The sequence below is a fragment of the Xyrauchen texanus genome, chromosome 24 (genome assembly GCF_025860055.1).
Source record: "Xyrauchen texanus isolate HMW12.3.18 chromosome 24, RBS_HiC_50CHRs, whole genome shotgun sequence".
Classification (NCBI taxonomy): domain Eukaryota; kingdom Metazoa; phylum Chordata; class Actinopteri; order Cypriniformes; family Catostomidae; genus Xyrauchen; species Xyrauchen texanus.
Window position 1 is genome coordinate 20,912,181 of NC_068299.1, and position 24,546 is coordinate 20,936,726.

The 24,546-nt window shown below is 37.7% G+C and overlaps 1 pseudogene; it reads right to left on the reverse strand.

Moving 5' to 3' along the window:
* Positions 1-1,875: 1,875 nt before the first annotated feature.
* Positions 1,876-23,986, reverse strand: LOC127617526 (pecanex-like protein 2; annotated as a pseudogene).
* Between the last annotated feature and the right edge of the window lie 560 nt (positions 23,987-24,546).

The window sequence follows — 24,546 nt, forward strand, 5'->3', positions numbered from 1 at the left end:
TTAACAGGACAGGTTCCACTCAGAACAGGCCTTGCCATGGTTGACCATAGAAGTTGAGTGCACATGCTCAGCGTCATATCCAGAGGTTGTCTTTGGGAAATAGACATACGAGTGCTGCCAGCATTGCTGCAGAGGTTAAAGGGTTGGGGGGTAAGCCTGTCAGTGCTCAGACCATACGGCGCACACTGCATCAAATTGGTCTGCATGGCTGTCGTCCCAGAAGGAAGCCTCTTCTAAAGATGTTGCACAAGAAAGCCCACAAAGGGTTTGCTGAAGACAAGCAGACTAAGGACATGGATGTCCTGTGGTCTGATGAAACCAAGATAAACTTATTTGTTTCAGATGGTTTCAAGAGTGTGTGGCGGAAACCAGGTGAGGAGTACAAAGACAAGTGTGTCTTGCCTACAGTCAATTATGGTGGTGGGACTGCATGAGTGCTGCCGGCACTAGGGAGCTACAGTTCATTGAGGGAACCATGAATGCCAACATGTACTGTGACATACTGAAGCAGATCATGATCCCCTCCCTTCGGAGACTGGGGCGCAGGGCAGTATTCCAACATGATAAGGACCCCAAACACACCTCCAAGACGACCACTGCCTTGCTAAACAAGCTGAGGGTGAAGGTGATGGACTGGCCAAGCATGTCTCCAGACCTAAACCCTATTGTGCATCTGTGGGGCATCCTCAAATGGAATGTGGAAGAGCACAAGGTCTCTAACATCCACCAGCTCCATGATGTCATTTTCACTTAGGGAGTACTCACTTTTGTTACTAGCGGTTTAGACATTAATGGCTGTGTGTTGAGTTATTTTGAGGGAACAGCAAATTTACACTGTTATACAAGCTGTATACTCATTACATTACATTGCAGCAAAGTGTCATTTCTTCAGTGTTGTCACATGAAAAGATATAATCAAATATTTACAAAAATGTGAGTGGTGTACTCACTTTTGTGAGATACTGTGTATATATATATTTTATTTTTATTTTTTTTTTCCCAACATGGCTTTTAATCAGTCAGGTGTGTTCAAACATTTGATTGGTACTGTATAAAGAGATACAATGAAATAAGCAAAAATTCCTTGTTATTATTTTTTATTAAAATTGTGTTATTGAGTGGATTTTTTTTTATTTATTTATTGCTTTGTTTTTTTTTTTGTTTTAGAGATCTCCCATTTATGGGAGCATTATAATATGCAAATATTATTAAAGGGTTCCAGATCCGTTAATCTCCTCTATCCTCAATTTGCTTTCTTATTATAGGTACTTACTAATCTGAGCAAGAAAAGTACATCCTCTTAAACACTTAGATTGTGCTTGCAATAATATGTAAAGACCAATTTTCAACAATCCTCCATGGGTCGGCAGCACACTATAACTCTGTTTTATAATATTTGCTCCTTTTTAAAAACGATTATAGTAGGCCAATATTCACCTTATAGTTAATAAAGGTATTATAATTTTAGACAAAGATTTCGCTAGAATGTTTTATGACATAACATTTTTGCTTGTCAAGTTTTGATGCATCAGTAACCAGTTTAGAGTCCTAGAAGTGCAAGTATGTTCATATATACTAATGACACACCTGGATCACAACTCATTTCAAAATAGCAGTGTGCAGCAAGAAATGACTATGTAACCACACCAGACACTTTCTTTAGCCAAGTGATCTTACATAGCTTGAGCAACAATCATTATTTTGCCACTCCAGAAAATCACTACTGTGAGTGACGGTGTAAATGTAGTGCATTACTAGCAAATGTAAATACCATTTAACCTTAGAGACCTTAGAGCAACTGGTTGTGCACATCTCCAACTACACATGCCCACGTATTTATGGATTTAGCCATCCAACAATTGGTTTTGTAGAGTTCTTTGTTTGTTTTTGGAAAAGCAGTTATTTTCCCTTAAATAGGATACTTACACTTCTATACATGGCAGATATTTAGCTTTAAAAAAAATGTACGTAATGAACATTACTGTCAGGGCTCAGATGTTTGAACAAGCTGAAGTGAGGCATTTGGTGATTATGGTCTTATATGGTCTTCTGCTCTGGTGTCTCAAAGAAGACTCAGGAAGAGTCATCTTGGCTTTTGTCTGTGCTCCGTACCTTGGGTCCTGTGGCAGAGGTGGCGTATATGCTTTCGTAAGCCTCTGATGTCCACTGCTGAAAAGAAAGGAGATGCTAAAAGGAGATGCAGCTTGATTTCATAGCAAAGTCTAAGAGGAATAGTCCTCCCAATAGCATAATAATATAATTATTTACTAACACTCATGTCATTCCAAATCTGTATGACTTTCTTCTGTGGAACAAAAAAGATGATTTGCTGAAGATTGTCCTGACCACTTTTTTATGATGAAAATAAATGAGAACTAGGGCTATCAAGCTCCAAAATGGAAAAAAGCAACATAAAAGTATCTTAAAAGTAGTCCATTTGACTTCTGCAGTACATTTCAAGTCTTCTGAAACCCTATAATTATAGCTTTGTGTGATGGACAGAACAAAATTGAAGTTGTTATTCACTAAAAATCTTGACATCTACACTAGCTCTCCTCATAAGAGAAGTGGCGATGTCTGCTTTGTGAACGAATCATTCGTTTCAATGAATCGACTGATCCAGTTCACAAACCAGTCTGAATGATTTATTTATGAATTGCTCTTTTTAATTTATTTTTGTTCAAATTAAAGGATTTGGTCACAGCGGTTAACAGTCCACAGGATGGGAATATTATCTGTAAATAACTTAAAAAAGATGCCAAGATTTTCTTCAATAGATCAGCAGAAAAAAGAAGTCAAACAAGTATGGAATGTCATGAGTGAAACTAAATGTAAAACACTTGTAAAAGCATCTCACCTGTGTTACACGACTTGCTGAGAGACAGGACAGACCCAGGGCGATATTGACGGAGCTGGAAGACTGCATATTGCTGGTGTTTCCAACCTCAGCTGCAGAGAGGCCACAGATGACCAAACCACTGGAGAAGCTCCGCTTGCCAAAGAGCAGGCTCGGTGTGGAACTGGAGGAAGACACCTGGCTGGAGCGATGGTGACCTGTGGCTGAAGCCAGAGGCCCTGTTGTGAACAGACGAGGCACCTGGGAAAAGAGGCAATGGAGGAGGTGTTGAAGGACAGTTGGTTATTGAATGTGGCAACATTTATCACGTATGCTCAAGCGGCTATTAAAACAAAATAAGTAAATGTTATTAATCTTGTAAATAGACAAATTATTTCTATCTGGAAGCTTTCCATAATTACTTTTTAACCCTGGTTGAAGTATGAACAGTGTGAAACAGAACAAGATAACTCTGAATGAAGCCAATCAAAACTGTCTACTTCAGAAAGCACTTTAGTCAAGTAATTCCTCTTTATATTAACAGAAGAGCCAATTCCATGTTTGTTCTGACCTCCATGATGTCTGGACTGGGAGCTGCAAGGACGGCCGTGATAAAGGCTCAGGCTGTGGAAGGTGGCAGAGTTATGGTTTTGACTTAATGAGTTGCTGGCACAATCCACATCCTCCATGTTCATGCCACTGTTACAGCTGGTAAGGTTCTGCTTACTCACCCTGGGAAGTGCAAAGACTTTTTTAAATGGAGACAGACAATACTGAGAGAGAAAGGTTTAGAGCCTGCTCGTGTCTACATACATACTGAAACCACCTAGAGGAGCCAGGAGCGGATACTCTCCCAACTGAGAGGGCCACCCCATATGTTCCTGATCTGCTTGTGAGTTACCATGTAGGAGCTGGTGAGTGGGGACACAAGTGTGTAATTTCTGAGCCACTAGCCTCACCAAACATACCTGCAAACTAGTTATATTTCAAGGGATGTCCCGATAAAAATCTTTTGGGAACGAAGAACAAGTACTCCATATCAACAGTTTATTTCAATTTTATCATCAAAATGGTGTTTAATTTTTTTTTTTTTATTAAAACTTTCATCAAATGAAAGTATAACAATTAATTTTGAACATGATATTGTATTATTTATATCAAATGAAGTGATTTTATACAGAACCTCACAGCACAATCCAAAATAAAACAGCATCGCAGATTTAAGATATTGCTTACATATAATTATATTACTATTACTATTATTAGTAGTAGTAGTATAACTGAATATTACATAACTATACTGTAGAGATATATTTCTGTCATAATTTTTTCATTTAAATTGAGCTTTTATTTTGGCTGCGCTTTTATTTTGAAATGTTTCTGTGTTTTTAGACCAAGGAGCTCTGATGTTATGATGATAATTTCCCATTTCGAAAAAGACGGCCGCTATGTAACTCAACTTGAATATAGAATTAAAAAAGGCTACCATTTAAATAAATAAATATGTAGTATGTATGTGCCTCTTTAAAAAAAAAAAAAAAAAAAGCGAATCAGCGCTCTGCCTAATGTCATCTGCTGTTTTGAAAATGCCTCATTAAAAGAGTTCTCATTAAGGTAGACTACGTATTAAATTTATTATTATTATTATTTTATAATTTTCTGATCTGATGGTAATTTCCTTTTAAAGCCCTTTCAAACAGGTAAAGTTTCAACTCTTGTTTTAGTGCAGCGGTTGATTGACAGGCGAGGGGTTGCTCTTCGCTGCTGTCCGGAACACATTCAGGACGGATTAGCGTTTACACCTCAAAACTGATGTGGTCACATGTGTTTTTGACTACCTTCATATGTGATAGGATCACAAAATGATTTTCAATCCATTTACACCGTATTTAACGCTGACCACATGTGATTGGATCACCTGAAACCAGGGCAGAACTGGTAATCTGGCATGCCGGGCATTTTCCCGGTGGGCCGACGCACTTTCGGGATGATCAGGGGCGGACTGGCCATCGGGAGAACCGAGTGGGCCGGTGGGTTGGCCGCAAAATGGGCCAAATGGGCGATCAAAAGTATAAGCTAAAATGAGCCGCCGCGTTATGCAGAACGGACCACAAAACGGCGCCGCGATATGCAGAAAAGGACAGCAAACACTCTTCACACTTATTACTTTATTATTACACTCTTCAGCTTTAATTATTGGTCTGTTACTCAAACAAACCCATTCTATTGCCTCAGAACACTTTAGAAGAAATTAGTTCATGAGTACGGACTTCTTTATTCTTTTTGAAGCTTGACAGCCACTGTGTACTGTATGCTTTTTTTGTATGAGATAAGAGCAGCCTGGATATTGTGCTAAATAACTCTTTGTGTTTCATAAAAGGAAATAAAAGTGATAAAGTAGATAATGACAGGATTAATTAACCCTTAAATTCCTGACAAACGTTAAATTTAGCTCTCTTGCCTATATGACTTTAAAGAGCAACATGCAGGTTGAATTTATAACTGAATTAATACTTTATATTGTCTGCAGAGGTCTTTTAAAAACACATATGTAGAAATTACTAATGAAATCTCATTTGATGTAGAGATTTTGATGAAAATGTGCTAGGCTCTGGAATACGCCTTTCCCGCTATAGCAACGCGTCATATGACGTAGGGCGAGGCAAAATAAAAAGAGCTCGCTGTCAGCTCTCTATTGTTGGGTGTTGATGTAGTTAGAGCAGTAGTGAGAGACAGAAAGTTTTAGATCGAGTTTTAGAAAAGCTATAATGGTCAATTATTGTGTTTGTGCTGGTTGCACGAATTCCAGCCTGTCAGGACATCGTGTCCATTATTTTCCTTCTAGGAAAAACAAGGCTTTTCGGTCTTGGGTTCGTTTTGTGCAGGTGAAGAGAGCAGACTTCACTGCCGCGTCTGTTACCACACACTCGGTCATTTGTGGCGCACATTTCACCTGGAGATTTGTTGGAGTCTCGGATGGGATTTCGGAGTAAGGATCACGTGAGGCTGATTACTGATGCTGTTCCCTCGGTGCACTCGATGGAATCAAGTCCACCGTCAAAGTTTACACCGGATTTTGGCGCGGGCGGGACTGGAGGACCAAGTGCTAACGTTAGCAGACATTCTGTGCAACGAAAACGAGCACTTAGCAGAGTAAGTCTTACTTTTAATTATTTTAACTCTTAATTTGTGTAATTTCGTAATAATAATAGTATAATATTTTTATATAATATATATTTTTAATATTAAATATTTAATATTTATTTAGTATAATAATACAGAGAGAGGGAGAGAGACTGAGCTTTAGGACAGGTTGTCGTAACGTAATTGTCTGCCTTCTGAAATGAATTTAGTAGTTTGCACAATGCCATCATAGGCATGTTCGTCCACACCGGAGAACTCGGTTTCTTCATTCGCATCCATTGTAACCTGAGCTTGAGCTTGACCAGACTCCCTCGGCCATCGTCACTTCCGGTTAGTGCTTTATAGACGCGGAAGTTATTTTAACACAATTTATCTAAAAATATCGTTAATGGCTAAATATATATTACTCCAGTTCAGAAAATCTAGTTGTTTTATCATCAACATACACTATGCTATATGTGTCCAACCTGCATGTTGCTCTTTAAAGGAGACATATCCAGCTGCAGACCCGCAGCACCACCAGTTTCAGAACCCCAGCGCCAGAACCTGAAGTGAGGGGCGGAGTTATTGACAATGAGACAAGCATGGCTGAGAGCATGGTGAGTTGTGTAACGTTTTTGACATCATGTTGTGAAAAATTATCGCATATATTAAGTTCAGCGTTTATTTGCTAAATATTTAATTTGTGCATAACTTTATCATCTTAATGAAGCTTGAATATGTTGTCATACGTTCGATACATTTTTGCGTGTTGTAAATGAGCCTTGCGGTGACGTTTTGAAGACAGCTTGTGAAGGTGTTAAAGTGTTTGTTCCACGTTCCTCTGTTATATGCATTGTTTGTGAGTTAATGTTACCTTATAGTTGAGGTTTTTTTTTTACGTTGAGATTATTGTGTGGTGCTTTCATCTCTTGTAGAGACATTTCGAATGAATGAAGACCACAAGGAAAAGGCCCGCAACAATCTCCTGGAACAGTCAGAAGCTTCCAGAGAGCCCTTTCTATTTCATTTTGTGTTCAGGGATGACATGGAGTTATTTTTGCAAGAATGTAAGGACAAAATGGGCCTGAGAGTGAATTCCTCATTTGATACATTTTAAGTTTAATTTATACAGGATTGTCATGATAAAATGGGCCTAGGGGTGAATTGGTCATTTGTTGTATATATTTTTATTGTTTCTTTTAAAATTATGCTGAATTTTCTCTCTTTTTAGTTTTTTGACATGTTTTATTTTACATAAAGAAAAATGCATGCTGCACATGTTCTTGTGAAATAAAGTGTATTTTATATAAAATGCCCATAAGTTTCAAGCATTTTTTTTCACCATCATGATCAGGAAGTAACTCTCATAATACAATGAAACGGATAACTATATACAATTATATTACACAAGATCAATGTTTTAAAGTGCTTATTGTACTGTACCTTAAAGAATCGTTATAACATACGTATAAAGTATGATGTTTCGTTTGTAATAAAAGCAAAGTACTCTCCAAAACGTTAGGTGGCGCTACTCTGTTTCGAACGTAAGCTCCGCCCCTCACTTGAGGTTCTGGCGCTGGGGTTCTGAAACTGGTGGTGTAGCCTACTCTCCAAAACGTTAGGTGGCGCTACTCGGTTTAGAACGTAAGCTCCACCCCTCACTTCAGGTTCTGGCGCTGGTGTTCTGAAACTGGTGGTGCTGCGGGTCTGCAGCTGGATACTATTGCTTTAAAGCTGAGATGGTGTTTGTAAAGCATGATGATCTTGTACTCATCAGTGCCTTCATCGACCATGTGACGGAGCGTGAACAATGTGTCTTGGCTGGACAGTACTGCTCTATGCCAGGTGGGGTCGCTCTCATGACAAATCACCAGACTGGTTCTATAGTTGCTGATGGCCTGGTGAAGCAAAGCAGGCTCCTCTGTCTCCTCCAGGCTTGTGAAGTGGTCCTGAATAATGAGTAGATATTAACAAAGAGGAATATGGGCTGTGAATCGTGAGCAATGTTGTGCTATATCCCAAACTGATGTTCAATATTGTCCAATGATCTCACCTGGTGAAGATTCAGACTCATTCGAACTGCAGGGGCCACCACAGTCTGCAGCAAGTCCATGTCAGCAAACACCCATTCATCCTCAGCAGCAATGCGGAAGTCAACTTTGAACAGCATGCTATAGCCATAGAGGAATGACTCCAAACTGTAAAGGAACCCATCGGGTGTTAAACACTTAAACCTAAAAACTCTTTTATCAAGGGTCTTATTAGAAGCTGCATGATAGTGGCACACATATTATTGATAATTATGCCACTGCATTGTTGAATTTTTGGAAAGGAGATCGTTTAATGAATATCTCTGTCTTCTCAATACAATGGTAGCGGATAGGCACTCACTTTGAAGCAAAAAAAGGACCTCAAAGTATAATAAAAGTAGTCCATGTGACTCGTGCATCATATTCCATGTCTTCTGAAGGCATATTTTAGGTTTTGGTGAGAAAGAACCTGAAATGTAAGTTTTTAAAATCTAAGTCACTATGCACAGTATTAAAAAGATGAACCAATATATTAATTAAAACACCTCCTCTTGTGTTTTGCATAAAAAGAAAATCATACAGGTTACGAACGACATGAGGGTGAGTAAATTATTACAGAATTTTCATTTTTGAGTGGACTCTCCCTTTAACCTATATTAAACTGGACATGACTTCTGAAAAATGTAACATTTATGCTGCAAGATGCTGAAAAATAGCGAGAAGTGGTTCAACAAATAAAGATGACGTGTTGTTTAAAGTATACCTGCTGGATCTTTTATGTGCTGCTGTGCTGAGGGACCTCCGGCCAAGCACAGAAAGAGCAAAACGCAGAGTGACCAGAGGAGAATCTTCATCGCTGTTCACTGGCTGAGGACAACAACAACAACAGAAAAAGTTATTTGTGTTTGTTTTGTTTTTGTTTCATAGAGATGGTTTGGACAGCTATGCCATTCTCAAAATCATCCTTAAAAGGATAGTTCACAAAAAAATTACAATTAAAATTGTCATTCTTCTTCTTTCCTAGCATTTTGTTCCACGTGGGTGCAGGGTCCACTTCACATATATATTTTATTTGGCACAGTTTTACTCCAGACGCCCTTCCTGACGCAACCCCAATGGCTGGGGACTCACACTCACACACATATGGAGCAATTTAGAGACTCCAATTCACTTAACCTGCATGTTTTTTGGACTTGTTGAGCCGGGACTCGAAATCAGGACTTTCTTGCTGTGAGGCGACAGTACTACCCACTGAGCCACCGTTATTAAATAGAATGTCCCACCATTCACTTGCATAATATAGAAAAAAAAAAGATTCAAGATTCTATTATCTACTTTGTGTCCCAATGAAGAAAGTCATAATGAATTGAAAATGACAAAACTTTCATTTTTGAGTGAACTATCAATTTAACTATATTAAGTTGTTTTGTTCATTCAATAAAATGGCATTTGGATCTGTTCTCACCTCCTCCAGCTTGTTGGTACAGTACTGAATCCACTCCAGGTACACGTTACAATAGCTGGCTCTTGTGACACCCTGCAGACAGTGGACATAGTCCTCATCAATCTTCATGCTGAACACAGCTGGTTCTTTCTCAATGTAATGCCATTTAGTGTAAGACTGCAGGGCTTCCAGTGTGGACTGGTCTTTAATCCATATCTGCAGCTTGGGGTTGACCACCAGATTTTAGTGTGATCAAATTCTTACTAACCTTATCTGTGTAAGGATATCACTGATAAACTCTGTAATCTGGTAAATGCCTATAAATCCCTGATTTTATTTAAATAAAATCATGTTAACATGTATAATATTTACATCTTGTGGCTATACTTTTGAAACAGTGAGTATGTTAATGGACTGACCCAATTGACTTCCATTGTAAGTGCCTTCCTTTAAATGTGATTTTTACTTAAAAAATCAACATTATGACACAGATGTGGATAATTATTAAACTTAATTGATTAAACTTATATTGAACCCGGAACATCCCTTTAAACTGTATTGTTAGTACCTTAAGGTAGTAAGTGATGAGCAGCTTGCACATGTCATAAACTTGCAGCATGGTGGCAGCATTGTTCTCACTGATGCTGTAGCCCTCTAGCAGATACTTAGTGGTGGTCACTTCCCAGGCCAGCCAGCGTAAATTGAAAGCAGCATTGCAGGACAGCACATAAGGCAAATGACCAGGTTCACAACAGCAACAAGAATCATCCTCTTCCACTCCCTCTGTGATTGCCTCCACCTCCCACTGCTGACATTATGTACCTGAGGAATCAAGAACAAGAGAGTATGGAGAAGACGTCTGGAACATTATATAAGATTAATTATATAATAAGATTTGTCACATGGGACTTATTTCTGAAATGCTGTAATATTTTTTAAAGGGATAATTCACCCAAAATGTACATTTTTCATAATTTTTCAGTCACATGTCATTCCCAACTTGTATGATTTTTTTCTTATGTAGACCATAAAAGGAGATGTTTAGCAGAATGTTCATGCTGCTATTTTCCATTCAATGAAAGTGAATGGTGACCAGGTACCGTCAAGGTCCAAACAAGTCAAAACGTGCTATATTCTTTCTTTTTACTTGTCCAAATGATAGCTTTAGGGGAGGAACAGACTGAAATTCTTGTAATTATTCACTAAATCTTCTCCTCCATCGCAGCATTATCAGTGCACATTATCAATGAATAACAATTTTAATTTCAGTATGTTGCTCACTGAAAGCTTTTGTATGGCTTCAGAAGACTTGGAATATAGGGCACGGGTCATATGAACACTTTTCTGGAGCTATTGCCATTTCTAGAAAATGAAATCCCCTGGTCATTATTCACTTTCATTTGATGGAAAAGAGTGACACGAACATTGTGCTAATCTGAGAACTCCTTTTTTGTTCTACAGAAGACAGAATTTCATACAGGTTTGGAATGACATGAGTGAAAGTAAATGATGACATAATTGTAGTTTTTGGGTGAACTGTCACTTTAAGAGCATTTACCCCTGAACTCCAGGCCTCTGAGTTGGAAGGTGACCAGACAGTTACCGACCTCGATGAGGTGAACAAGTGCATTAAGGTAGTCAGAAGTCAGGATGAAGCAATCTCCAGCGCAGTAATTTCCCCAGCGGCCCAACAGCAGATACCCACACAAAGAATGCTGCAAGGAGTGTGTCAAGTACTCATAGAAGATCGAGTTGAGGTTGTTGTCATCACATCCTACATGGTGAGCATATGCATCTCTGAACATGTTTTAAATGCAATGGATAAAAGCATTTTTAAGACAAATCTAAATCATGTATAAGGACTCTATTGTGTCTTCAGAAATAGTACATACTATGCCATCATAAGACAACACTTAGGATATTTACAGTGAAAACTTCCTTGCAACTCAAAAATAAAAATTCTGTCATCACACTCATGTTGTTCAAAGCCCATGTGACTTCTCTGGTGAAACACAAAATGTTAATTTTTTTAAACATTTCCTGTCTGCTTACATACAACAAAAGTGAAAAAGGAATGGGCCAAAAATGAACCATCACAGTATAATTAAATTAGTCCATACAGCTTGTGTGATATATTTTAAGTTTCTGAATTCATTATTGGCCTAAATTATGGTCCGTTACTCATACAAAGCTTTTCAATGGCTTCAGAAGACATGGAATAGATCCCACAAGTCATTTGGACAGCTTTTATGAAACTTTAATTTGGCTTTTGTCTCATTTGTAGCAAGGCAGACCCACTACATGGAAATGAGTAGCCAAGATATCCTTAATAAATTCTTCTTCTGAGTTCCGAAAAATAAAAAAGATTATATGGGTTTGTAAATGGTGGCTTAGTAAATGATGACAAATGTTTTTGGGTGAACTATTCCTTTAATACAAAGAAAAAGCATTGTGGTAAAAGTGTTGTTAAAAAAATGAATAGATAAAGACAGTATTTACCAGTCTCTTTGTCAACCTGGGACACCAATCGGCTGTTAGAATTGTCAATTCGTTTGGTGCTGAAAATGTCAAATCAAAGAAAGTTTTTAATGTCATGTAAATCACCCCATTTACTCTAATGCATTTGCCTGTGTCACCATTCAGTTTTAATATCAACAGCAGCAACATTCTGTGTCATCACATTTGTGTTTGGAAACTACATCAATAATTGAAGATTATCTTTCTCCATGCACGTACAGGCTGAATTCAGATAAATCCCATCCACCATAAATTAACTTTATCCAGGAGGAAACAACACAAGCACACCTATTAAAAGCAAGTCAAGCAAATTATGAAATATGCACAACATTTTTCTAGTGTCCTTTAAGCCTGAAGACTACATTGGCCTCAGCCTTTGCGGTCCCCCTCTGGGTATACACTTTCGCCGCTGTGAAGTTCGTACCAGTCTGTAGGAAAGAAAAAACACAAATTAGTCAATATAGACCAATTGTTCCCAATATCCCAATTGTTTCTCCCAGAGAGCAATGAGATTCATTGGAGACAGTGGCACAGCAAGAAACATGGCTCTGTTTGCCAGTGCAAAAAAGATGTACAAGAACTGATGCACAATAAAGTGACATGTACTGTTAACAACCATTTTATTCATATCTTTTTAGCTCTAAATTCCTTTTTAACCCTGTGTTGTGTGATAATGTGGTAATGCCACTTCTATAATTGAAATAGGTAGGCCTATTAATGTATTCAAATGTAGAGTTTAATATTTAATCATGATATCTGAAAATCTGCCATGATTACATTATTTTGGAGAGATTAATTTATTAAAATGTACTGAATACACAAATGTAAATTTAGGGACAATTTGCACTATATGGGAAAATTGACAAAAACGAACTTCTCCTGAGATATAAGAAAGCAACCTCAGAGCACCAAAAAATAAAGGAGAAGAAAAAACAACACTCCTCTGGGAATGTGGGTTCGGCAAAAGGGTATTGATGATACAGACTGGCCAAAAAGGAGGCACTCAGCAAACTTCTGAAACCTAAAATGACAAATGGGATGTGTGCAAACAAAGGCCACAAGTCTGCAAGTTCACATCAAGTGCGCCATTTAGCGACAGGGCCATTAACGCACTCACTCAAGAATGCTGCTGGCTGAGAATGCATCACATCACTCTGAGACTGAATGCATGTTCCATGTACATGAGGAAATTGCAGGGAGCTTACTTGTAGTTCCTCTCCCAGAACTTTACTGGCTGTGGATAGGAATTGATAAAAATTGCACTCCCGAGAAAGGGGCTGAGAGGTGTGTAGAAGAGTGTAGTGATGAACGTCTGAGTCAGGAAAACAGTCCTTTAACATAACTGAACATAATTAGGAATGAACATAGCACTGGGGCCAGGCTAGACAGATTGCAAGGATATGAGAGGTACAGCAAAGGGTTGTGCAAATGCATGAAATGCACTACCCCATGCTATCTGCCAGGGGGCAATATATACCCAAATGAAGTGCAGCTTGTGCAGAAGATCCCAAAGCTTTGAACAAAACAAAGAGATGTTGTCAAGTGTCTGCAAAGAAAAGAAAGCTAGTTATTTTGGGACCAGTAACTGAATGTACAGCACTGTCCGCTAAGAGCTATTTTAGACTACAGTCAGGCACTTGTGTAAGCTTAAAGATTGTGGAAAACTGTAGTCATTGACTTTATAGATTAATTTTATTAACTTCTCATTTATTAACAAGCTATTTTACTTTATGAAACAAAATGAATCCTTTTGTAATATATCAGACCTAGTAATTAGAGCATAGTCTCTATTTACTTCCATTGTCCAATAGTGCTCCAATGTTTTGGGCCTGGTTGCAAAAAAACAAAAACAGAATTTTTTTTTTTTTTTTATGATTGTTATAGTATTTTTTTATTAGCTTAAGGAGTTTCTTGCAACAGGGCCATGGAAATTATATAGTTTCAGCTTCAGATGGCGCACACACACAGTTTGCTCACTGACCAGCTAATAATGTATAATTTCTTAAAATTGAAGGCAATCATATTGCCCCACTGCAATGCAACTTCTAGGAATGAGGTGGCATTGTTTCTTACTTGGAAAGTTATTTGTGGTGAAAAACGAATCACTGTATGTTTCAGTATTTGCCAGGTTACTAGTATCAAATCTTTGAAAGATAATAAAAAAAAATTCCAGGCAACTAGTTGCAAGCATACTAGATAGATATTGGATATTTTGCATAGTTTCTCTCTGTGACATAATCAGTTATTATTTATGGAAGACTACCAGTACCTAAATAAAAGCAAAGGGGAAAAGTTGAAAAGAAACACAAATTTGCTATTGCTCTTCTTATAGGCCATAGACCATTTCATGGATGTTAACAATAACAAAGGAATTAGAACGCTACTGGCCTGGGAGCAGGCTTTCGTTTGTCCTAGGCATCCAAGGAGCATCCAGCAACCAAACAACATGGTCCACATTTTAATCATGATATTTTATGACAATCGTCTTAACGTTAGTATTGTTTATCATGTCAAATTCACTAAGAATGAAGTGCCTCCTTCTGTTGTTTTGAATGAACATGACAACTTGTAGGAAATGGGACAAAAGGGCCAAGAAGACACTTCATTAAACAGTCCTTGAAATGGTCTATAAACAAAAATTGTGTCATAATTTAAAGCAAAATGCAAACCTTTTTTTTTTTTTTTTTTTTTTTACTTTGTGTTTTGCACACACTGAAAGGCAATCCTGGCTGGCAAGTTGCAACATTGTTTTTTCATTAACAGAAACACGTTTTTCATGCCACTTTGGAAAGTCAATTCAGCACTCTGAATAAGCTATTGCATTTCACTCCTGTGTCCATAAAAATGACAAAGAAATGCAATGCATAACATAGTTCTTCAACATTGTACTTTCAACATATTGCTTTACCCACTTGCTTTTATTTATGCATTGAACATTTTCCATAAATAAGTACTGATTATGTCCAAATATAAGCAAAATAGACAATATTATTATCTATCTAGTTTGCGTGCTACTGGTCGTGCCTTTTACATGCATTACTTTTAGACAGCCAGAAATTCTGATCACAAAGTCTACACACTTTATTTAGGTAATTCCTCCATTGTTTTCTGTCCAACTGTTCATGGATTTACCCCACCCTTAAATGATACGTAAAAACAAAAACTGTGGTTGGTCACTGTGCATGTCGGTCAGACAGTCTCTTCCTGTCTATGTGGGTGGTTCTTAACAAGAACAAAGCTGCAATGTTGACCAGACTTCTTAAAATTTTGGCTAAACAGGACTATTGTCAGACAATTGCACTAATGTTGCCTCTTAAGCCCCTAGAACTGACCTTACTGAAGATGATGGACATGAGAAAGAAGTTGAGCAGGAACGTCTCAAAGAAGATGATGATGAAGATAAGCGTGAGGAACTGGTAGCTGGGATTGCAGGAGACACGAAGAAGCTTCATCCCAGCAACTCTCATCAAGAAGACACAGCTGGAGCGAGACAGACATCTGAGCCACTAAGCATACATCCAAGCAAAGCAAAGAGCAATAACGGGGGCTCTGAAACAGGGTTACAACTTCTTCAAAACTGTGAGGGTTGAACTAAAAACTTACATTGTAAATATGCATTTGATGGACATCTTTGAATGTTTTGCCATATTTCGCTGTGTTTCCAGTCTCACACATTTTTAGGTGTCAGGTTAAAAAGGACTTCAACTGTTAAAGGGATATTTCACACAAAAACTCAAAAATTCTCTCATTTACTCACCCTCATGCCATCCTAGATGCAGATTACTTACTTTCTTCTGCAGAACACAAACAAAGATTTTTAGAAGAATATTTCAGTTCTGTAGGTCCATACAATGCTTGTGAATGGTTGCCAACATTTTTACACTCCAAAAAGCAAATAAAGGCATCAGAAAAGTAATCCATATGACTCCAGTGTTTTAATCCATATCTTCAGAAGTGATATGATATCCCTGCCCAGAAGGGGGCAATATGGATGACGAATGTGAATCACCAAAAACACAAGAAGAAGAATGTGAAAGTTAAAGTGGAGACTGACTGAGCAGGGAGGAGCATTTATAATAAAAAAGGACTTAAATATTGATCTGTTTCTCATCCACACCTATCATATTGTTTTTGAAGACATTGATTTAACCTCTGGAGTCTTATGGATTACTTTATACTGACTTATGTGATTTTTCGAGCCTCAAAATGTTGGCACCCATTCACTCGCATTGTATGGACTAAAACAGCTGAGAAATTCTTCAAAATATCTTAATTTCAGTTCAGCAGAAGAAAGAAAGTCATACACATCTGGTATGGCATAAGGGTGAGTAAATGATGAGAGTATTTTCATTTTTGGGTGAACTAACCAGTACACTTCTTGAGCCACCTGCGTTCGGTTCCATTCGAGGACGCTTTCGGTCTCAACAGCCACTTAAAAGACTAAAATATTAATAATGTTGTCCAAAATCTGTATAGAATGTGCTGTAAGAATAAGTGAAGAGAAACTTCCTATATTCCTAGTTTCTTACGATGGCTGAGGGCAAAGCCATCGTTGGTAAGTGCACTGAGGACAATGGCTGGGTATACCACATACATTTCAAAAGTCAACAGCCCCACATAGAGACGTTCAAACCACATCAAATGAGCATCCTCTGAAATGAGGGTCTATTTCAGGAATATCAGTGTAATTTGCAAAATTGTTTAAGAAAAGCAGTGGTCCTCAACCCTGTTCCAGGAGCGCCAAGGAGGTTTACAATTTTATAACAGTTATAAATAGACAGAGGTTTAGCGTGCAAAGTTTTTGGTAACATTCCATTCTCTTTAAAATCACATATTCATATAACTCTAAATCTACTGTATGTGATCGCACAGGAGTAAAACTGAGAACTGACTCTGGGTTCAAACTGCGAGTACTCTTTTCTCTTCAGCACAGGATGGGAGATCCACAGCCAAGGATGGTGTTTAGGTAACTGAGAGATGAGATAGTGGGTGACAAAGCCCACAGTGCCTGCTAAGGCATACAGCACTATGGACACAAACAGCTGTATGACAAAACATAAAAAAACAAGTGAGTGATAGTTGACAGAATGATTATGACAATTAAACGTGTGGTCCCCTATACTGATTAAGAACTGAGAGGCCCATGGGCTGTTACAACATGGAGGCCCCCATGACACGTCACGTGACTTTGTTCACTTTTATCCGCTACAGGATGCTTGCCAAATTTGGTTGGATTTTTCAAATTGAAGGAAGAAATGTTTGGAGCAATGTCTTACACGGCCAGTTATATATACTTTTTAATTATGAACTGATCCAAAATCATGTGTTATTAATAGGGATGTGCATGGTATTCAATACCAAAATCACAATTAATTTATTCTGCTCGTGTTTAGAGATCTTCAACCCAATCTGAGTCCGACGGTACCCGACAAACCTACAGGTTTTGGGCCAGGTTCGGGTCAGTTTTTCAAGCAGGTTATAAGCAGGTTTTGCGAGTTACGGGCTGTTCACACGTGTGTTGAGGCTATGTAAACACGCACTGGATGGATGTCTTTGATCGTTGTGCCACAACTCACTTTTTTCAGCGTAGGCTACTGCACAGTTGCATTTTTTAGACACTTTATATACACATCTCAAGACACTTGGGTTCTGTTTTAAAATTCATTGAGCAGGACCATCACATTTGTTTAGACTGTTTACTTAAAAATAATTTCAATATTTATGAACACATCTCGAGACACCTGTGTTCTGTTTCATAATTTGTTGCGCTGCATCAAGCTTTATTAACATTGGTGTCACAAATCGACATTCTGATGAAGTTAAGTTTGCAAAATGGACTTAATGTGTCTTGTTACACATGATTCCAGATCGTTTTTCACCTGGCAAAGTTTCAGCGCTTGATAAACGGTGAGCCAATATTTTTTCCCCCTTTTGCTCTAGTGTGCAGACAATAATTACACAAGTTAAATGCTCAATCATTTAAAATCAAAGCATCCCCAAGAGGTTTATAACCCGTAGCATTTGCTGCATCATGGAAAGTGAACCTGCCCAGGCAGAATTATGCATTTTCCACTGATTAAGAATAGGCCTAGTATGTTGCAGGCAGTGACTGAGATTATTGTTTGACTTTAATGTTATTTTATAATCTACATATTAAATGTACATAGGAAAAAGAAATAAGTAACCACAGGAAATAATGTTTTCACAACTCACTAAGTGTAAAGAAGACCACTGCTCTCCAAAACGCAGAGTAGAAATGTGTATTACCAGCGACATGCAAAATGAACCCAATTTCACCAAACTTTTTGTACAGTATGTCAAAGTTTTTTGTTATATTTTTCACAGAAAGTGGCTTTTTCCTCTGACATTTCAGGAATTCCTCAATTAACATGAACTATTTTTTACATTTCTTTTTTTTCTTTTCATTTTGCATTTGGTATCTACAGTATTTATGTAATTAAACACATACAATATTAAGCATCATGTCCCTGTTTAGAGTTATTACTGTAAATGTGATAGCAAATAGCAAGCTGTCATTTAGCAGATGCTTTTATCCAAAGCAATTTACAGGTTAGGTAGACACACAGAGTCTAAATTATAAATAACATTTATTTTCATTGGAAAAACAAATAATTGTAAAAAGGATATGCATCTAATTCTACCTTGTATAACATACAGTATAGTACACTAGGGGGTAAAGTTAGCTATGACTATGGAGTTAAAACAACAGTTTACATATTACCACAGATAAAACAAAAGAATGTCAAACATTTGGTTTGATGTAAGCTGTATTCACACCCTTTGCACACCATTTATATTCTTTTGCAAAACATTTTTGCAACCACTCAAAACTTCAGTATCTACCTGTCCAGCACAAACTGAAATGCTCTTAAGTAAATTGTAGGGCTGTCAATCGATTACAATTTTTTATTGACTTACATGGTGTCCCGATTAATTAATCACGATTAATCGCATATACACATATTTGCTGAGAAAGCCCCTCATATAACAATAATTCAATATATAATGATACACACATTATTAACGCGTTAAATCAACAGCCCTAGTAAATAGCTACTGCAGGATTCTTATTCATCTCAGCTGTCATTCTCCATGATAACCTAAAGATGCTGTAATACCCACCTTTCTGGAGAAACAATAGGAATGAGTGTTTCTGGAATGGTTTTCACTGTATCAGTAGCCAGACTTTTGGGGGATTTGGACACTCCTGTCTCCCTGTAGACTCTGAGATTTCAGAGCTATTCTCCATTACCATGTTTTCCTCTGAAACGTAAATATTAATGATGTGATAAGTGTGTAATTTGTGTAACACCAATGGAATTGCAATAATAATAATAATGATTGTTTTCAAACAGATTTCCCAAATTACATTCACCACCTTTAAAGGCATAATTTGAGTAAAGATATTAAACTTAGTGCCAAGCATATACGAACAGTCACCCTTTTTCTCTTCTTTATCCTCTGCCTGATTTCCACCGCCGAATCTTGCACAGTTGATAGACTCCAGCAAAGAGACAAACTCAACAAAGTTGGACTCATTGGGTATCTGGCCCTACTTGGCTTCTAGGTCTGATTTGGAGGAGGTCCTCTTGCAGGGCTTTTCTTTGGCTCTGTTGCTAATAAGGACTGCATCCCGTCCACTGTCAATGCTGAGTCCTCTACCATGTGTTCTTCCACTTTGGGTACACCTCATATATGCTGATGGAATCTACAGGAATCCATCAGCATCCAACTTAAGCTCTGGAGGGTCGTTTTCATCAGGATGTGAGTGCACATCAATGCCAGAGGTGCTGTTATTTGTCAACTGGGGATTTATGAGATTGGACATCTCATGCTCATTGCTCTCAATTTCTTTGCATTCCTGAGTGGAGTCAGAGCTTATTGGTTCTTTGCCAAGAAGGCTGTCTTGATGCTCTGACTGCTCCTGAAAAAATATATCTCCTGCAAGTTGCATCTCTATTTTGTCATCATCGGCAGATGGATCTTTTACTTCATGAGGCGAATCAAAGGTGATGATTAGAATTTTGACAGTAAAGTCTGAGTCTCCGTGATGATATTGAGCTGACTCTAAGATGCTAAATTTGACCGACTCTTCCAGCTCAGCTGCTGTCTGTGGATCCCAGCTCATTGTAATAATGATATTTACTGTGTCACTCTCGTCTAGGTGGGGAGAGGGACACGAGTTATCCACCAGCACCACAGCAATTTCATCAGAGCAATAATTATTTTCAGGTCTTTCTACACTATCGCTATCTCGTGTGATTCTAGGTAGGCATTATTGTTGTTGGGGTCGGTTGGGGGCTTCTCTTTCTTCTCTATATTGTCCTCAGTAGAAGGAGGCAGATAATCATCAGCTTTGTCTGGGTCAGCTAAATGAATCAGCAGACTGGTCAGTGTTGGGACTGAATACATCTTCAAGAGTGAGTCTCTCCTCACAATCTGGCCTAGATCTTTCATGACAGAGCACATCACCTTGGCCTGCAAAAGCCACACAGTAGACAAACAACATCTTTGAAATGTCAGATAGAGATATGGTTTATGAAAGATTTAATTTGAAGGAGCTACCAAGTGGTGAACCTTGTAACATTATGTCACATACTGTTTTGACAAAAGGAATTTAATCTGAACAACGTCAACCTACTTCATTAAAGGTGAAATGTGACATTTCTAAACCACTAGAATAACTAAAAGGAATAATATTTCTAAAAAAAACTCATGCCATTGTTTGATTCAGTGTTACTATGTCAGGCTAGTTAAATTCAACCACATATTGTGAAATGTCCATGTTTGAGATCCTCACAATATAGTTGTATTTGGGTTTTCAAGAAAAAGCTGTCTCTCATTTTAAGAGGTGCTGACAGGATGTCACAATGATATCCTACACTCAGCTGACATGTAATTTAGGCTAGACTGAAAGCTGTCAAGTTATTCTTCAGCCCATATGATCGACTCTGATATACTGTTTCTGCAGAGCCTGTTTCCAGAATTGCGAGGATCTCTTACACTGCAGTAGAGCCAGGCCAGTTCTATAAATAAAGCTGTTACATACCCTCAATGTTCTTCAACTCCTCAGAATTTGGACACTCCTTCATAGTTGTAGAAAGCAAGATTAACAAAAAAAAACATTAACATTAAAAATGCAGAAAAATATTACACATAACAATATACACAGCAAGATTTAATTTCTTCTTATTTCTTTCTTCTCATAAAGCCATTATGTTTTACTGTATATTTTGTAGTACAATTGCTGGAAAAGGTAACTAATTGCCATGGAAAAAATGTGTTACTATTTTGCAAGTAATACATAAACATATAGTTCATATTAAATGAATAAAAATACTACTTACTTCAATAAGGCCAGGGTCTGTTTCAGTCTGTTTTACAGTGATCTGTATTATTGGGCTTTGTCTGATTTTGGCCAATACTGATGATGTAGCAACACTGTCAGGTACTCTGCTGCTCTTTCTGTAGACAAAAGCAATTCAGTAAATGGGACAACATTTTTTTTTACTTACCTCAAAGATGGAACGCAGGAATCAAACACATTGCTTTTCTTGTCTACATCTTTGCTGATTTCACCATGATCGAACATCAGATGAAGGCGATAATTGATCATCTTAATGACAATGAAGAAGACACTGAGGTGCAGTAGATGCTGAGGGTAGTGGTGGTGGGTGGAAGAGCCTGAGGAAGGACAACAGGAGAACATACACATCACAACCAAGACATCTTTGGAGCCATTTAGGATGGCCAGACAGACAGCGGGGGAGGGAGGGAGGGAGGGAGGGAGATAGATAGATAGATAGATAGATAGACAGACAGACAGACAGACAGACAGACAGACAGACACACACACACACACCCGGCTGCTAAAATAATACCATGCTCACATGCGTGTGTCTGCCCATGCACTTGTGTCTTGTGATGAATGCAGTGCTCCTGTACGAGAATGTGCACTGCTTTTAATCAAAAAACCTCTTTAGGTGATATTAATGTAAACACAGCTGTTAATGAATTACCAGTATAAACAGACGTGATTAAATCTGCACTGTCTTTACGAGATATTAAAGCAAACACAGCCATTAATGTATAAGCAGACTGGACAAATTCTTCAAAATGTTAGATCTGTGCAATGTCTAAATGCTCATAAGCTGCATGATGTCTGTTATAGGCATTCAGGCACTCTTACTGCATCAAATCAGTATTAATGTAGATCTAAAAATCACACAGTAAAGAGTTTCAAATATTTAAGTACTGCATTTTAATGTTTTTATATTACTTTTTTTTTAAATGACTAATTGCTACTGTTGCTAAAAAAAAACTTAAAGCACTGTTTCCTTGGTTCTCTATTTAATTACTGGCTCTTGAATAATTCCTTTACAAGCTCGAAGCAAGCTTTAAGGCCTCATTGTTTTAATTTAAATTGTTCATATTTTTTTTTTACTTTTGTAAAATAAAATATTTGATTGCATATTTGCTTACAAGTCCAATACCCAGATAACACAGAACTGTTTATTTTTTTTCAATAATCACAAGGTACTGTTTGGTTTATAATGTAGGACGTAGTGGACGTAGGATATTTTTATATTATAAATGTATATATTTGATTTACAACTTTATTGCATTTTTGAATAGATTGAAGCAGAGAACATTTAGTCAGAACCACTAGTAAATTACATGTTAATTAGTACCCTTATTTCCAGGTTTTGTATATCACTGAAATAAAAAACAATTCTTTAGACCCGTGAGAGAATCGTGATCTTTATTCTAAGCAAAACAATTGTGATTCTCAATTTATCCAGAATCGTGAAGCTCTAATAGATAGATATTAAAATAAAGTGTGTTAATATGTGAAGTGATAAGTTAAATTACATTTTTTATTTTTGGTTAACAGCCATGTTATTATTTTTTAAATATGAAATGTATTCACATTTTAGAATAATAGTAAAGTCATCACAACTATGGAATAATAGAAAAGGAAATATGGAAATTATGTTGTGAATAAAAAAATCCTATGTTATATTTTAGCATCTTCAAAGTAGTCACCCTTTGCCTAGATTTTGCAGAAATGTACTCTTGGCATTTTCTCTTCTTGAGGTATCACCCTGGGATGCTTTTGAAACAGAATATTTGCTGGGCACTTAGTCGCTACAATTCTTAATTATTTGGTTTTGCAATTAACTAAATTAATATGGTGGCACAATAATACATTTTTGTCTACAAAACTAATTTCAAACATTTAAGCATACGCCTTCAGATCAAAAGGTTTTTAAGATCATGAGAAGACAAGTGACCCCAAATATTTGAACGGTCGTGTGTGTGTGTGTATATATATTATCATAATACATTATCAAAATTGTTAATAACGTACTATATGAATGTATGTATTATCTTGTTTTTTTTCTACGGCACTTTACTTTAGATGATGCAAAATAAATTGTGACAGTGCCAGCATTGCACGTGGAGCATCTGCTCCTAAACTGAAGTATAATAAAATACATTTATGACGTAAATCTATTTTACTTATTTTGAGAATTATTTCGCGCAAAGCCGGAAGTAGCCTATACATATTCGCAGACCACAGTGCTATCGTCGGCCTGCGACATGATTTCACTCACCAGATGAAGAGATAATGGAAGCATTAGCAAAAACATCCATAAATAGAGGTGACATGAATTGTTGAATGAATTTATTCAGGTCTGGATCATGATACTATCCGCCGGTCAGCGAAGCCCAGACCCCTTGGCGTAACGTTTGCACAACTCGAGCCCATATTTGCTCTAATGTCGCTACAGATATAAGATCATACTGCAAGCTACGAATTTACACCGGAATGCTCTACTCGCCTCCCCTGCGCGCAATTGCATAGTTACAGAAGCTAGCTCTACATCCTATTACACAACATAAAAAGTATTTTTCTGCGGTGCAAGGTGCACAGCAACATTCTCCTGCGCCTGCTTCTCTGAGACTGGACTGATTCATAGCGATGCTCTCTTCTCCCCACTGAGTCATGTGTCCCCACCCTGTGCTCTTTGTCAAATCAAGTGTATAGCCGTGGCAGTGACAGATCAAGTATTGCCAGTGACATAAATTTTGTGTTTTGCAAAGTTTGCTGCAGTATTTGTAGATCATTTTTCACATGTTTCTATCGTATACTGGAAAACAATGATAAGCATTTCATAAGTTTTAAAAGGCTTTTATTGGCAAAAACATTCAATATATGCAGTAAATATTTACAGTGTTGACCCTTGTTCTTCATAACCTCTGCAATTCACTCTGGCATGCTGGATATCAGCTTCTGGGCCAAATCCTAACAGATGGCGATCCATTCTTGCCTTATTAGTGCTCGGAGTTGATCACAATTTGTGGGCTTCTGCTTGTCCACTTGCCTTTTGAGGATTGACCACAGGTTCTCTATGGGATTAAGATCCGGGGGGTGCCTGCATGGCCACGGATCCAAAATTTCAATGATCTCAGAGCCACTTCATTATTACTCTTGCCTTGTGACATGGTGCTCCATCATGCTGGAAAATGCACGGATCACCACATTGCTCCTGGATCGTTGGGAGAAG